This window comes from Gopherus flavomarginatus, unplaced genomic scaffold (assembly GCF_025201925.1).
Source record: "Gopherus flavomarginatus isolate rGopFla2 unplaced genomic scaffold, rGopFla2.mat.asm mat_scaffold_34_arrow_ctg1, whole genome shotgun sequence".
NCBI classification, from domain to species: domain Eukaryota; kingdom Metazoa; phylum Chordata; order Testudines; family Testudinidae; genus Gopherus; species Gopherus flavomarginatus.
In genome coordinates, this window is record NW_026115061.1 from 3,122,179 (window position 1) to 3,133,616 (window position 11,438).

The 11,438-nt window shown below is 48.7% G+C and overlaps 1 non-coding gene across 1 annotated transcript; it reads right to left on the bottom strand.

Annotated features, from left to right (window-relative positions):
* Positions 1–11,162: 11,162 nt before the first annotated feature.
* TRNAV-AAC (transfer RNA valine (anticodon AAC)) lies at positions 11,163–11,235 on the bottom strand. Its single transcript has one exon. It is a non-coding gene; the product is annotated as a tRNA-Val (tRNA).
* Positions 11,236–11,438: the final 203 nt, after the last annotated feature.

The window sequence follows — 11,438 nt, forward strand, 5'->3', positions numbered from 1 at the left end:
GGCGAAGGGAATTCTGGAGAGAGCAGTGGCTGGTGGCACAGGAAGGGGTGCAGGGGTTAGGGGTCAAGGGGGTTCAGGAGGGGGCAGTGGTTGGTGGCAGAAGAGGGGAGTATGGGAGTTAAGGGCAAAGGGGACACAGTGTAGGGGTTAGGGCACAGGAGGGGGCAGGAGTTGGGTTGAAGGAGGCACAAGGGTTTGGAGTGCCGGAGCTAGGGGGTAAAGGGAGAGGGGGATCGTCTAGGGGTGATGGGGAAGTGCCAAAGTCTAAGTTTTACCCAGGGCACCATTTCCCCTAACGCTGATCCTTGGTAACATTTCTTGCTGGGACGGGGAGGGGAGAGAGATGAGGCGTTTTCTCTCTGTTTCTTTCCTCTCCATTTTTTGCTCCTTCGTTCAATTCCAGAATCCTCCCTTGTGTTTCAGACTGTGCAGTGACGCCCTCCCAACCCCAGGCCTCTGGAGCCTTTGGAGCAGAAAGATCCCAGGAGCTGAGGGTGAATCCAGGAGTGAGTAACTGGCAGGAAGGAGTCCTAGCAGTTCTTCTGGGAGCACAGGTGAGGAATGACTCCCCCTTCCCTACATTCTCCCCATGGGAACAGGGAGGGTTGTGTGATAAATTCCTGTAACTCTTCTGCCCCTCTGAGTTGGCAGAAACAAGGGCTGGGTTCAGTATCTAGGGGTTCTGCTTCAATAAAACAATACAAAACTGGCTCGAGCCCCCACCCAGTAACCTGGGACAATTACACATCACCCCCCTGGGTGCCTCTAGGAGGCAATACTTCCCCTCTTGCAAGCAGGGAGTCTGAGCCGCTCCACTCCACCAGCCATTCCATGAACCACTCCAGTGGTCCCTGCAAACTGCTCTGCTGGGGCAGCAAAGAGCCACCAAATGTTCTGAGGGCTGGAGAAAAATGCCTTCTAGTGAGTAGTGAAAGAGCTCAACCTGTTTAGCTTATCAAAAGAAGATTGAAAGGTGACTTCACTGAAGTGTTGAAGTGCCTTCAGGGAGAGAAAAGACTGGATATTAAAGGGCTCTTTAATCGAGCAGAGAAAGGCATAACAAGACCCAATGGCCGAAAAGTGAAAAGAGAAATTCATATTACAAATAGGGCGCAAAAATTCAGCAGTGAGGATGATTCACCACAGGAACAAGCTACCAAGGAAAGTGGTGGATTCGCCATCTCCTGATGTCATTTAATGAAGACTAGATGCCTTGTAGTCTTGTAGTGATTTTACTAGAAAACAGCCGTCCCTGTTTAGAAGGTAAGAGCCTCCTCGAAAGAAGGGGTATCATGGGGTTGTCACAGTTCAGATGCCAATGCCCCACCGCCCCCACTGTAAGGAAGCTCCTGCCACCTGCTCTGTGTTTGCAGGGCGGGAGAGAGCAGCATCCACGGCAGAGATTTGCTCCTGGCTAAGCTGTCAGAACTTCCTGGAGCTATGAAAGGGGACGGTCCCATGGCTCTGTAGCAGAATGCAGGGCAGGCGAGTTCACGGCAGGTATTATGGGATACTGGAGGAGGCCAGTTATGGTTATACAATGAACGGCAGCATCTACACTGGCACTCTGTCCCTTTAAGTTTGCTGCAAAAAGCTCTAGGCCTCTCATCGAAGTGGTTTTATTTTGTCACCAAAACAGGGCAGTTTTGTCACCAGATGTGGCATTGCAGTGTGTACACCAGCCAGGAGCTGCCGACCGAAGGTGGTCAGACACTGTGTTTTAACCAGATGCAAGCACCATGGCTTAGCTGGCTAAAGCACTTGCCTTGTAAGCAGGAGATCCTGGGTTCAGGTCCCTAGGGGAGTGGCTTTTGGGGTACATGGTATTGGCTACTGTCAGAAGACAAGATTCAGAGCTAGATGGGCCTTTGGCCTAGCCCAGTGTGGTTTTTCTTATGGTTTAAATTATGCTCAGAGCCACTGATAATAGAGTTATTGAAAGTTTGGGAGATAAGAGCTGATAGGACAGTGGTCCAGTCCCCTCGCAGCTGACCCCCTCCCTCTGAGACAGGGGCAGGTCTGAGCTCTCGCACCAAATGCTCATTGTGGCTGCCAGAATCTGTGGGCAGCTCATTTAATTTGCATTGAGGGTTGAGTCCTGCTTTGTGCCCAGTGTCTGAGAATGAAAATCCTAAACCGCCCTTTGAAACAACAAAAGCAGCAGGACGTGTTATTGTCCCTGCCCCAAAGCAGACAGACCAATGGAGAAATGCCACTGAGTCCACGGTAATACTCCACTGCCATTTTACCTTTTTTGCTTGCTAAACTCCCTCCCAACCTTGTGGGGTCCCAGACCCCGGTATTGAGCCTGAGCTGAGATGTCTACACTGCAAATTTACCACCCCACGGCCCAAGCCCCAGGAGCCGGAGCTGGCATGGGGCAGCCCTGGATGTTTCATTGCAGTGTGGACATAGCCTAGCATTATGTCTACACTGCCATTAGCACACCCAAGTCACTATTCTCAAACCCTGGGTCAGCTGATTCAGGCTTGTGGGGCTTGTGCTACAGGGTAATAAAATTACAGTGTAGACACTTGGGCTTGAGCCCAGCCTCTGAGACTCCACAAGGGGTGAGGGTCTCCGGGCCTGGGCTCCAGTCTGAGCCCAAATGTCTACACTGCAGTTTTTAGCCTCACAACCTGAGCCCCAGGAGCCCAAATCAGATCATCCAGGCCAGCCAGGCCACAGGGATTTTATCTCAGTATAGCTGCACTCTCAGGGTACGTCTACATTGCAATGCAAGCCCAGGGTTAGCAGAAGTCATGTCAGCAGCCCCAACACATAAACCTAAACTATGAGGAAAAGACCCACCCACAAATAAGCTGGGCAGTGTCCTTCTCCCTAAGGTTCGTAAGTCCAGCAACCAAAAGTCATTTAACATGAGCCATCTCCTCTCTGCACCCCACTCACAGCTGTTCTCCTTAGTCAGTGCAAGCCCAGAGGTGCCTCTGTACAGTTCATCTGCCATCCTGGGTGGAAAAGGGGGAAAATAAGAAGGCACCGTACTCACTATGTTGTCTAGGGACTCACTCACCCCTCCACAGCCACCCTGTCCTAAAGTTGGTCTAACACATAAATTTTAGCATGAGAACTCAGACCCCAGCCCACTTGGCTTTGGAACCAATGTCCCCTGCCTAGCAAGTGCTATTGAATTGAGGGTGAGTCCCTCCATCTGGGTCTGCCAAGCACAGTTCTGCTGCCCTCGATTCACACAACAAGGACAACAACCCTTTATTTCTCCTGTCCCAATAACAAGGAGACTGGGAATCCAACACCAGCCAAAAGTGATCATTTTGGCAAGCAACCCAACATATTCCCAACACACTGTAAAATCCACATGAAGACTCATACACGAAACCTTGCAAGAAAATCTTCCTGAGGGGGTCTGAAGCACCTGCTGCTGGGGGGAAGGAAGGAGCTGTGGGTTGAGATTGAGGGGCACTGGGAATAGGAGGGGGTTGTGGGTTGGGACAGAGGAGAAGGGTGAAGAGGAGCAGGCTCTGGTTGGGAGTGAGGAGCAGTGAGCATAGGAGGGACAGAGGGTTGGGACTGAGGGGCACTGGACAAAGAGGGGACATGGGTTTAGGCTGAAGAGTATCCTCATTTGGGGATCCAGCAGAACAGGGGAAGGCAGCAGGTGATTCTAATTCCATAGGGATATTTTGTGTGTGTGCGTGCAGGGGAGGAACATGCTATATGCCCAGAGGCCTTTATTCCTCCAGCCTGCAAGGACAGAGGGGCTGTCAGGAAGTTGCCCCTTTAATCCCCCCCACACAAAGGCCCTTCTTAGAAGAGGCAAAATCCTGAAGAGAAAAAACATCAAAGAAGACTTCTGAAAGACAGATTTTTAAGATATAATGAGTAGTTTATTACCTGACCAGGGACTTGAACCCTCAGATTAAAAGTCTGATACTTTACCAACTGAGCTAGTCAGACTCAAAAAACAAATACAGCAAGTTGGTGCAGAGGAGAAACTAGTCAAGGAAACGAAAGCAGGAAACAAAAGGGGAAACCTGCTGCTCTCTCTGGCCTGGTCAACACTACGAGTTTATGTCACATTAACCCTGCATCCGTCCACACAAAGAAGCCCTTTATATTGATATAAAGGGATCTTAATACCAGTATCTGTACTCCTCCTTGACGACGAGTAGTGCTGAAATCAGTATTGCCATGTCAGATTAGGGTTAGTGTGGCTGCAATTTGACGGTATTGGTCTCTGGGCGCTATCCCACAGTGCACCATTGTGACTGCTCTGGACAGCAATCTGAACTCGGATGCACTGGCCAGGTAGACAAGAAAAGCCCCGTGAACTTTTGAATTTCATTTCCTGTTTGCCCAGCGTGGAGCGCTGATCAGCACAGGTGACTATGCAGTCCCAGAATCAAAAAAGAGCTCCAGCATGGACTGTTCGGGAGATACTGAAGCTGATCTCCGTATGGGGAGATGAATCTGTTTTATCAGAACTCCGTTCCAAAAGACGAAATACCAAAACATTTGAAAAAATCTCCAAGGCTATGATGGACAGAGGCCACAATAGGGACTCAACGCAGTGCTGAAACTTAAGGAACTGAGACAAGCGTACCAGAAATTCAAAGAATGAAATGGATGCTCATGGAGGGAGGGGCGATTGAGGATTGTAGCTATCCCACAGTTCCCGCACTCTCCAAAAACCATTTGAATTCTTGGCTGAGTTCCCAAAGCCTGAAGGGTCAAAAACATTGTCGCGGGTTCTTCAGGGTATATGTCGTTCCCCCGCCTCCTGCCCCCATGAAAGCAAAGGGAAAAAAATCCTCTCTCACCTTTTTTCAGTGTCACTGTATGTCTACTGGATGCTGCTGGCAGATGTGGTGCTGGAGCACTACACAGCAGCATCCCCTTCCCTTCCCTTGCGAACGGCAGATGGTACAGTAGGACAGGTATCCATCATCGTCGTCCCGTGAGTGCTCCTGACTGGCCTCGGTGAGGTCGGCTGGGGGTGCCTGGACAAAGATGGGAATGACTCCCAGGTTCATTCATAGCAGCTGGAGGCTGCGCTCCCCTCCCCCCTTTGATCCCTGCTTGCAGAAGCAATAAAGTCAGTGTTGTTTCAAATTCCTGCATTCTTTATTACTTCATCACACAAATGGGAGGGTAACTGCCATGGTAGCCCAGGAGGGGTAGGGGAGGAGGGAAGCAATGGGTAGGGTTGTTGCAGGGGCACCCACTAGAATGGCATGCAGCGCATCATTTCTGCGGGATCTCTAGGACTCTGACCCGGAGCGCCCGTTTGCCCCTCTGGTTCTTTAGTAGGCTTGCCTGATAATCTAGGCAGAACTGACTCTCCATTAGACAAAACTTAAAGAAGAGAATGACCTGGGGAGTCATTCCTATTTTTGTCCATAAGCCCGTGGCCGACCCCATCGAGGCCATCCAGGAGCACCCATGACAGCAGCAGATGGTGCAGTATAACTGGTAACTGTCATCGTCAACTTGCAAAGCAGCAGACGGTACAGTAGGGCTGGTAACCATCTGTGCTAACTTGCAAAAAGCAAGGGGATGCTGCTGTGTAGCACTGCAGTACCACGTCTGTCAGCACTAGAAAGAAGACATACGGTGACAGTGAAAAAAGGCTGAACGGGCTCCATGGTTGCTGTGCTATGGCGTCTGCCCGGGCGATCCAGGGAAAAGGGCGCAAAATGATTGTCTGCTGTTGTTTTCATGGAGGGAGGATTGAGTGATGACATTTACCCAGACTCACTCATGACACTATTTTTGCCCCATCAGGCATTGAGATCTCAACCCAGAATTCCAATGGGCAGGGGAGACTGCGGGAACTATGGGACAGTTACCCACAGTGCAACGCTCTGGAAATTGTATAAAGTCGAGGACACAGGCCCATACTAAGCACATTAATTCGGCGGTGTGCGTCCATGTACCAAGGCTAGCATCAATTTCCCTGGCCAGGCCCTTTGGAGGTTTGAGCTACTCCCTGTGGTCACCCCACTCAAGGAGCGTTCGTTCTAGGCAGTAAGCTGGCTAGACAGTAAAACTTCAGACGCTGCTCCCAATGCTACACTCAGTTTTTCCGAAAACTAGTATCTGTAAAATTAGTCTACTTTCTGGCCAGAAGAGACCATTACAGCATCTAATCTGACCCCCTGCATATCACAGGCCTCCTGCATGACACAATAGCTACTCCTGGGGGAAAGGCATCTAGTTTTCATTGAATGACTTCAGGGGATGGAGATTCCACCTCTTTCCTTGGTAGCTTGTTCCTGTGGTGAATCATCCTCGCTGTTGACTATTTGTGCCTTAGTTGTAATATGAATTTGTCTCTTTTCACCTTCCAATCATTGGGTCTTGTTATGTCTTTCTCTGCTCCATTCAAGAGCCCTTTAATACCCAATCTTTTCTCTCCATTAAGGCACTTCAACACTTCAGTGAAGTCACCTTTCAATCTTCTTTTGATAAGCTAAACAGATGGAGCTCTTTCAATAGCTCACTAGAAGGCATTTTTCTCCAGCCCTCAGAACATTTTGCTGGCTTTTTGCTGCCCCAGCTCCAATTTCACAGTATCTTTTTCAAATGAGGACACCAAAACTGGAGACAGTTTTCCAATACCAATCTCACTGATGCCGTGTCACCTCCTGTGATGTTATTGACATAATCTGTAACTTTACAGATCACCATTGTGACCACTGTTCTATATTTGCAGCCAATATGATAGAAAGGTTGTTGTGAAAGGGGTCTATGGAGAGGTTCTGATTGGCTGATTATAATTATGCTATCTCTAGATGTGTATCATTTTTGTAGTTGACTTTATGAATATTGGCTCTATGCTGTCTGTATTCAAACTTGTGCTATGCTTCCGAGGAACACCCCAGCCAGACAAGTTGGTGTCAGTTCTGCCTAGCCTGCTTGATGACCCATTAAGGACCATCAGCTCTACAATCAACCCTTTGAGAGAAGGTAGATATGCCTTGTGGCTCAGCAAGGTATGCAGGGACCTGCCTATGGACAAAACTCAAAGGTTTTTCTATGCCACGTGCTGGATAGAGTGTCCTTGGGACAAAGAAAACAAAGACCACATGGCAAGAGACTGTAAAAGGCTGATGCCTCGTCTCCATCTTGTCTTCAGTCCTGCTTCATAGCTCTGAAGGGACTTTGCTACAAACTGAAGCTCTGTACAAGGGACTGAATGACCCATCCCAGCTGTGGATGGACTCCAGAGACTTGATTTGAACCTGCAGTTTATTCCATCACTGCTACAAGCTTGAACGAAGAACTTTGCCATTACTGTATGTGAAGGGTTAAAATTCATGTGCATATTATATAACAACCTGGTCTATGGATTGTGCCAGCTCTTTTCCAGACCCAAAGTCCAGAGTATAATCAAGGGACCAGAAGCCTAGCAAATAGTGACCAGCTAAAAGAAAGCTGGGTAAACAGAAAGCCTTGCTTGCTAAGATAGGCTTGGTCAGCAAATTGCCAGGTGTTGGAGCTAAGAACTAAAGAATTGTATCTTATTCAGAGTTGCAGATTGAACAAAGAATCCCTGTTCCTTTTGTGTAAGTCTCTTCTGTAGGGAGACGTTCTTCCCAGAGATCCAAGCTTGAGTTTATGAAAAGTTGGCAGATGTCAATATAAGATATGGCATCCTTCCACCTCCCTTCCCAGGGACCAATGTCTTAGCTTAAGACACACAGAAAACAATCTTTATTGCCATATACTTTCACTGTTTCTTTGCTTTAAACCCTAGGAATGTACCTGGAGGACAATCAAAGGAGTTGCTCCTTTCCTATGGACCTCAAATGAGAATTCAGCATAGATATTTTATACTAATAACATTTTATCAAAGTATTCATGAAATGTTAACTTGCTAACTTGAGACCATGGGTGGAGACATTATGTTACCTGTTAACCTTTGGCTACTGTGCTTATCATGTCTTGCTGCAAAACCTATCCCAGAGTTTGGAACTCCCTACCCCGTCTTTTTCCCCCACCCATGGAAAATCTATATATTATATTGTAATAAATTAACAGTGTCTCTGAGCCTAATAAGCAAGGTGACACTCTGCCAGTTCTGTGTATAACAAACTTCTATTCTTGCCCTCTACATGGTGGAGATTTATGTCCTTCACAGACACCTGCTGAACAAAGAGGAGATTCAGCATCCAGCTTGGCTGAATGTGTCTTCTCTCCCCACAGCTTGGTGATCTTCTGAGGAAATGGGGAAGACTGCCTTTGCCTAGCTGCACATTGCTTGCAAAAGAAACAAGCCTTTTTGGTGGCAAGTGTTGAAAGGAGCCATTAGACAAATGTGGAGACAGGAAAAATGTCCCCCAACTCAGTTGGCATCTATGGATGCTGAAGTCACAACACAAAGTGCTAAACAGTATATGAGCACAGGCTGGTGTCAGAAGAGTCTCTACCAAAGCCTTTTCCACCAGCAGGGGCCTCTCTGTGCGCAGAACTCCTGGTAGTGTGATGGCTGCAGGCAGTGGAGAACTCTATTTTGGCATCTCTTTGTCAGTGAACATCTACAGAGGCTGTTTAAAGGTCTTTAGATAGTGATCTTTGGGAAGAGCTGGCTGAAGTGTCTTCCTAGTAACCAGAAGATCCTGGCTTGGCCTTCCAGTTCTTCCGTGCAAGTCTTGAGGGAAATGGGGAATGTCTGTAGTTTGGAATTTGCAGGTGTTGTCCTGGACCATCAAAGGGAACAGTTGCAAGCATTTTCTCAAGGCAGGCACCATGGCTTGGGTGGCTAAAGCACCTGTCTAGTAAAAAGGAGATCCTGGGTTCAACTCCCAGTAGTACCTTGTTCTACGGGTTTTGTCTCCTTTGCTCACATTTTCCTGTGTCTTTCTAGGAAACAGAAGAGATCTCCCTTGGTATCCAAGTCATTGCTTGCTAAGGAAAAGGCTTCTTTGGAGAGAAACATTGGAAAGAATCAAATCACGAGCCTGGAGTTGATGAAAAGGCTGCTGTGACTGGCATTGGCATGGTGGTTGCTTTGACTGCAATTGCTGCAACACAAAAGCCTGCACCACACGTCCTTGTGATTCGCTGGGGATGTCCACACACAGATGTCATGTAATCTTCCTTTTGATTGTCACTGATGAAAAATGGAGCAGCTGGGAGAAAAGTCCCAGAGGCACTTGCCAGGTAAAGTAGAGGTTAGAGATGCAGCACCCAGTGGTGCGTGGCCAAATCTGTCCACTCCTCCCACTTTATGGTCAATCTATTGAAGAAGCAGAGAAGACTGCCTCTGCCTTGCAGTGCAAATGCTTCCAAAAGAAACCGGTCATTTTTTCTGACAAGTGTTGGAAGAGGCACCTAAGAAATGTGGAGACAAGGAAAAGGTCATCGTAACTCAACTTGCATCCATGACTCTTGAGGCCACAACGCAGAGCACTGAGCGACCACAGCTGGGGACAGAAGGGCCTTTTTCAAAGGCATTTTCCACTAGCAGAGTCTTCTCTGTTCACAGAATTTCTGATAGTTTGATGTCTGCTGGCACTGGAGATCACTATTTTGGCATCTCTCTCTCTGTCTCAGTGAGCACCCGCTGTGGTTGTTGAAAGTCTGTGATGGGATCTATGGGATGCAACTGAACAGTGGGACCTCTGAGCCCTTTGTCCCACCACCTGGGCTCCCTCTCACACATGTGATGCTGAGACAAGCTGTGAATCTCTGGCAGATATTGCACTTACACAGACATCCGTAGGTAGGGACACAGCCAACTGAATTACATGAATGCTTCTGCAGCCACTCATAACACTAATGATAGAAAGTCGCCCCCCCCTACAGCTCTGCAGCCTTGCACCCCTGGATCATACCATCTTGCCTTAATCAGAAGCCTGATCAGTGTGAGTTTATTACACAGGGTCCACCCCTCCCTCACTGTGAATAGTACATGAACCAGCCTTGTAATGGAGCTGAGATTTCCCAAGAACTTCAAGCAAAATACACCAGTTTAAGTAGAGCATAAAACAGATTATTAACTACAGAAAGATGGAGTTTTAAGGATTATAAGTGGTAGGAATAAAAGATCAAAGTAAATTACCATGGAAATTAAAGATAAATTCACAATCTAAACTTTACACCTTATTACACTAGGGCGTAGTTCAGTTATGCACACAGGAAGGCTTAATGCTCGAGCTGCTGCACATGCTGGGCAGGCTTAAGGTCGGGCTCCCCATGGCAGGAGAGAAGAAGACTCGGCCCCTGGATGGGCAGGCTGGGGCTTCCTGGATCCCATTTGCTCACAGCCAGCGCCCTGCCCCCACTCCCAAGTCATCCATGGCGCCCCCAGGTCGGCCAGAATGGAGCAGCAGTTTTCACTGCACTACGTTCACTTATGGCTTACAGGTAATCCCAGACTCACCACAGTCCACCATCTCGGCCAGAAAGGAGCCCACTCAGCCTCACCATTGCTGCTTTTCATTTCCCCCAGAACCCCGCTGCCCCTGGGCTGCAAGTAGCCATCCCTGGGATGCCAACAGGCAGCCACAGGGGTCTGTCTCCCAGCAGCCAACCGCACCTCCATGGGTTCAGCCCTCAGAAGGGTAGGTGAGGGTTTCCTGGATCCCAGTTGCTCACAGCCAGCCCAGCCTCCACCTCTAAAACCATCCGTCATGCCCCCAGAATGGCCATAAAGGAGCAGCCATTCTCCACTTGCACTCAGCTTTGCTTGTTTTCCTTTCACCCAGAACCTCCCTTCTTCTCCTGGGCTGCAAGTAGCCACTCCTGGGAAGTCAAGAGGCAGGCACAGGATTCTACCTCCCAGCAGCCAACCACACCTCCCCAGGCTTTGCAGAATGAAGGGTGGTGCTCTACTAACCCCACTTAGCCGCACAGCTTCTTCCCTGCCTTCCTCAGCTCAGCTTTCCTCTATTGCCCCATTCCTGCCTCACTTCCTCCTTTGGCCAGTCACGCAAAGGAGCCTAGCAGGAAGTGAGAGCCTCTATAGGCCAACCTCCAACAGCAGAGGTGGCCAAGCCACAAGCCTCCAAATGGTGACTGGCCTAATTACTCTAGGTTCTCCAGCCTGACACCAAGGTGCTTTCTCCACTGCTGTCAGCATCCTCTGTCATGCAGGGGTTGGAGTTATCCCAGGGACAGGCCAATAGGAGGAGTGCCCTTTCTGAATAACAAGGGGATCAGGGAAAAGGAAGCCAGCATGTTTCTGCCTGGTTTTGAACCAGAGACCTTTTGCGTGTTAGGCAAATGTGATAACCACTACACTACAGAAACTCCACCTACTGGGCTATTGCTCACTCTGGCACAGACCGATGGACAAATCTAGAGAATGTGGTGGTAGCCCCTCGATAGGTCAGCTGGCAGGTCAGAGGACTGGAGCCAGCACTCAGAAAGTCGTCCTTACCTCTCCCGTGTGACTCTAGCTTGAGGGAGAGCTTCTTTTTCTTCTCCTTGCTGACAAAGAGAAAGAGAAGAAT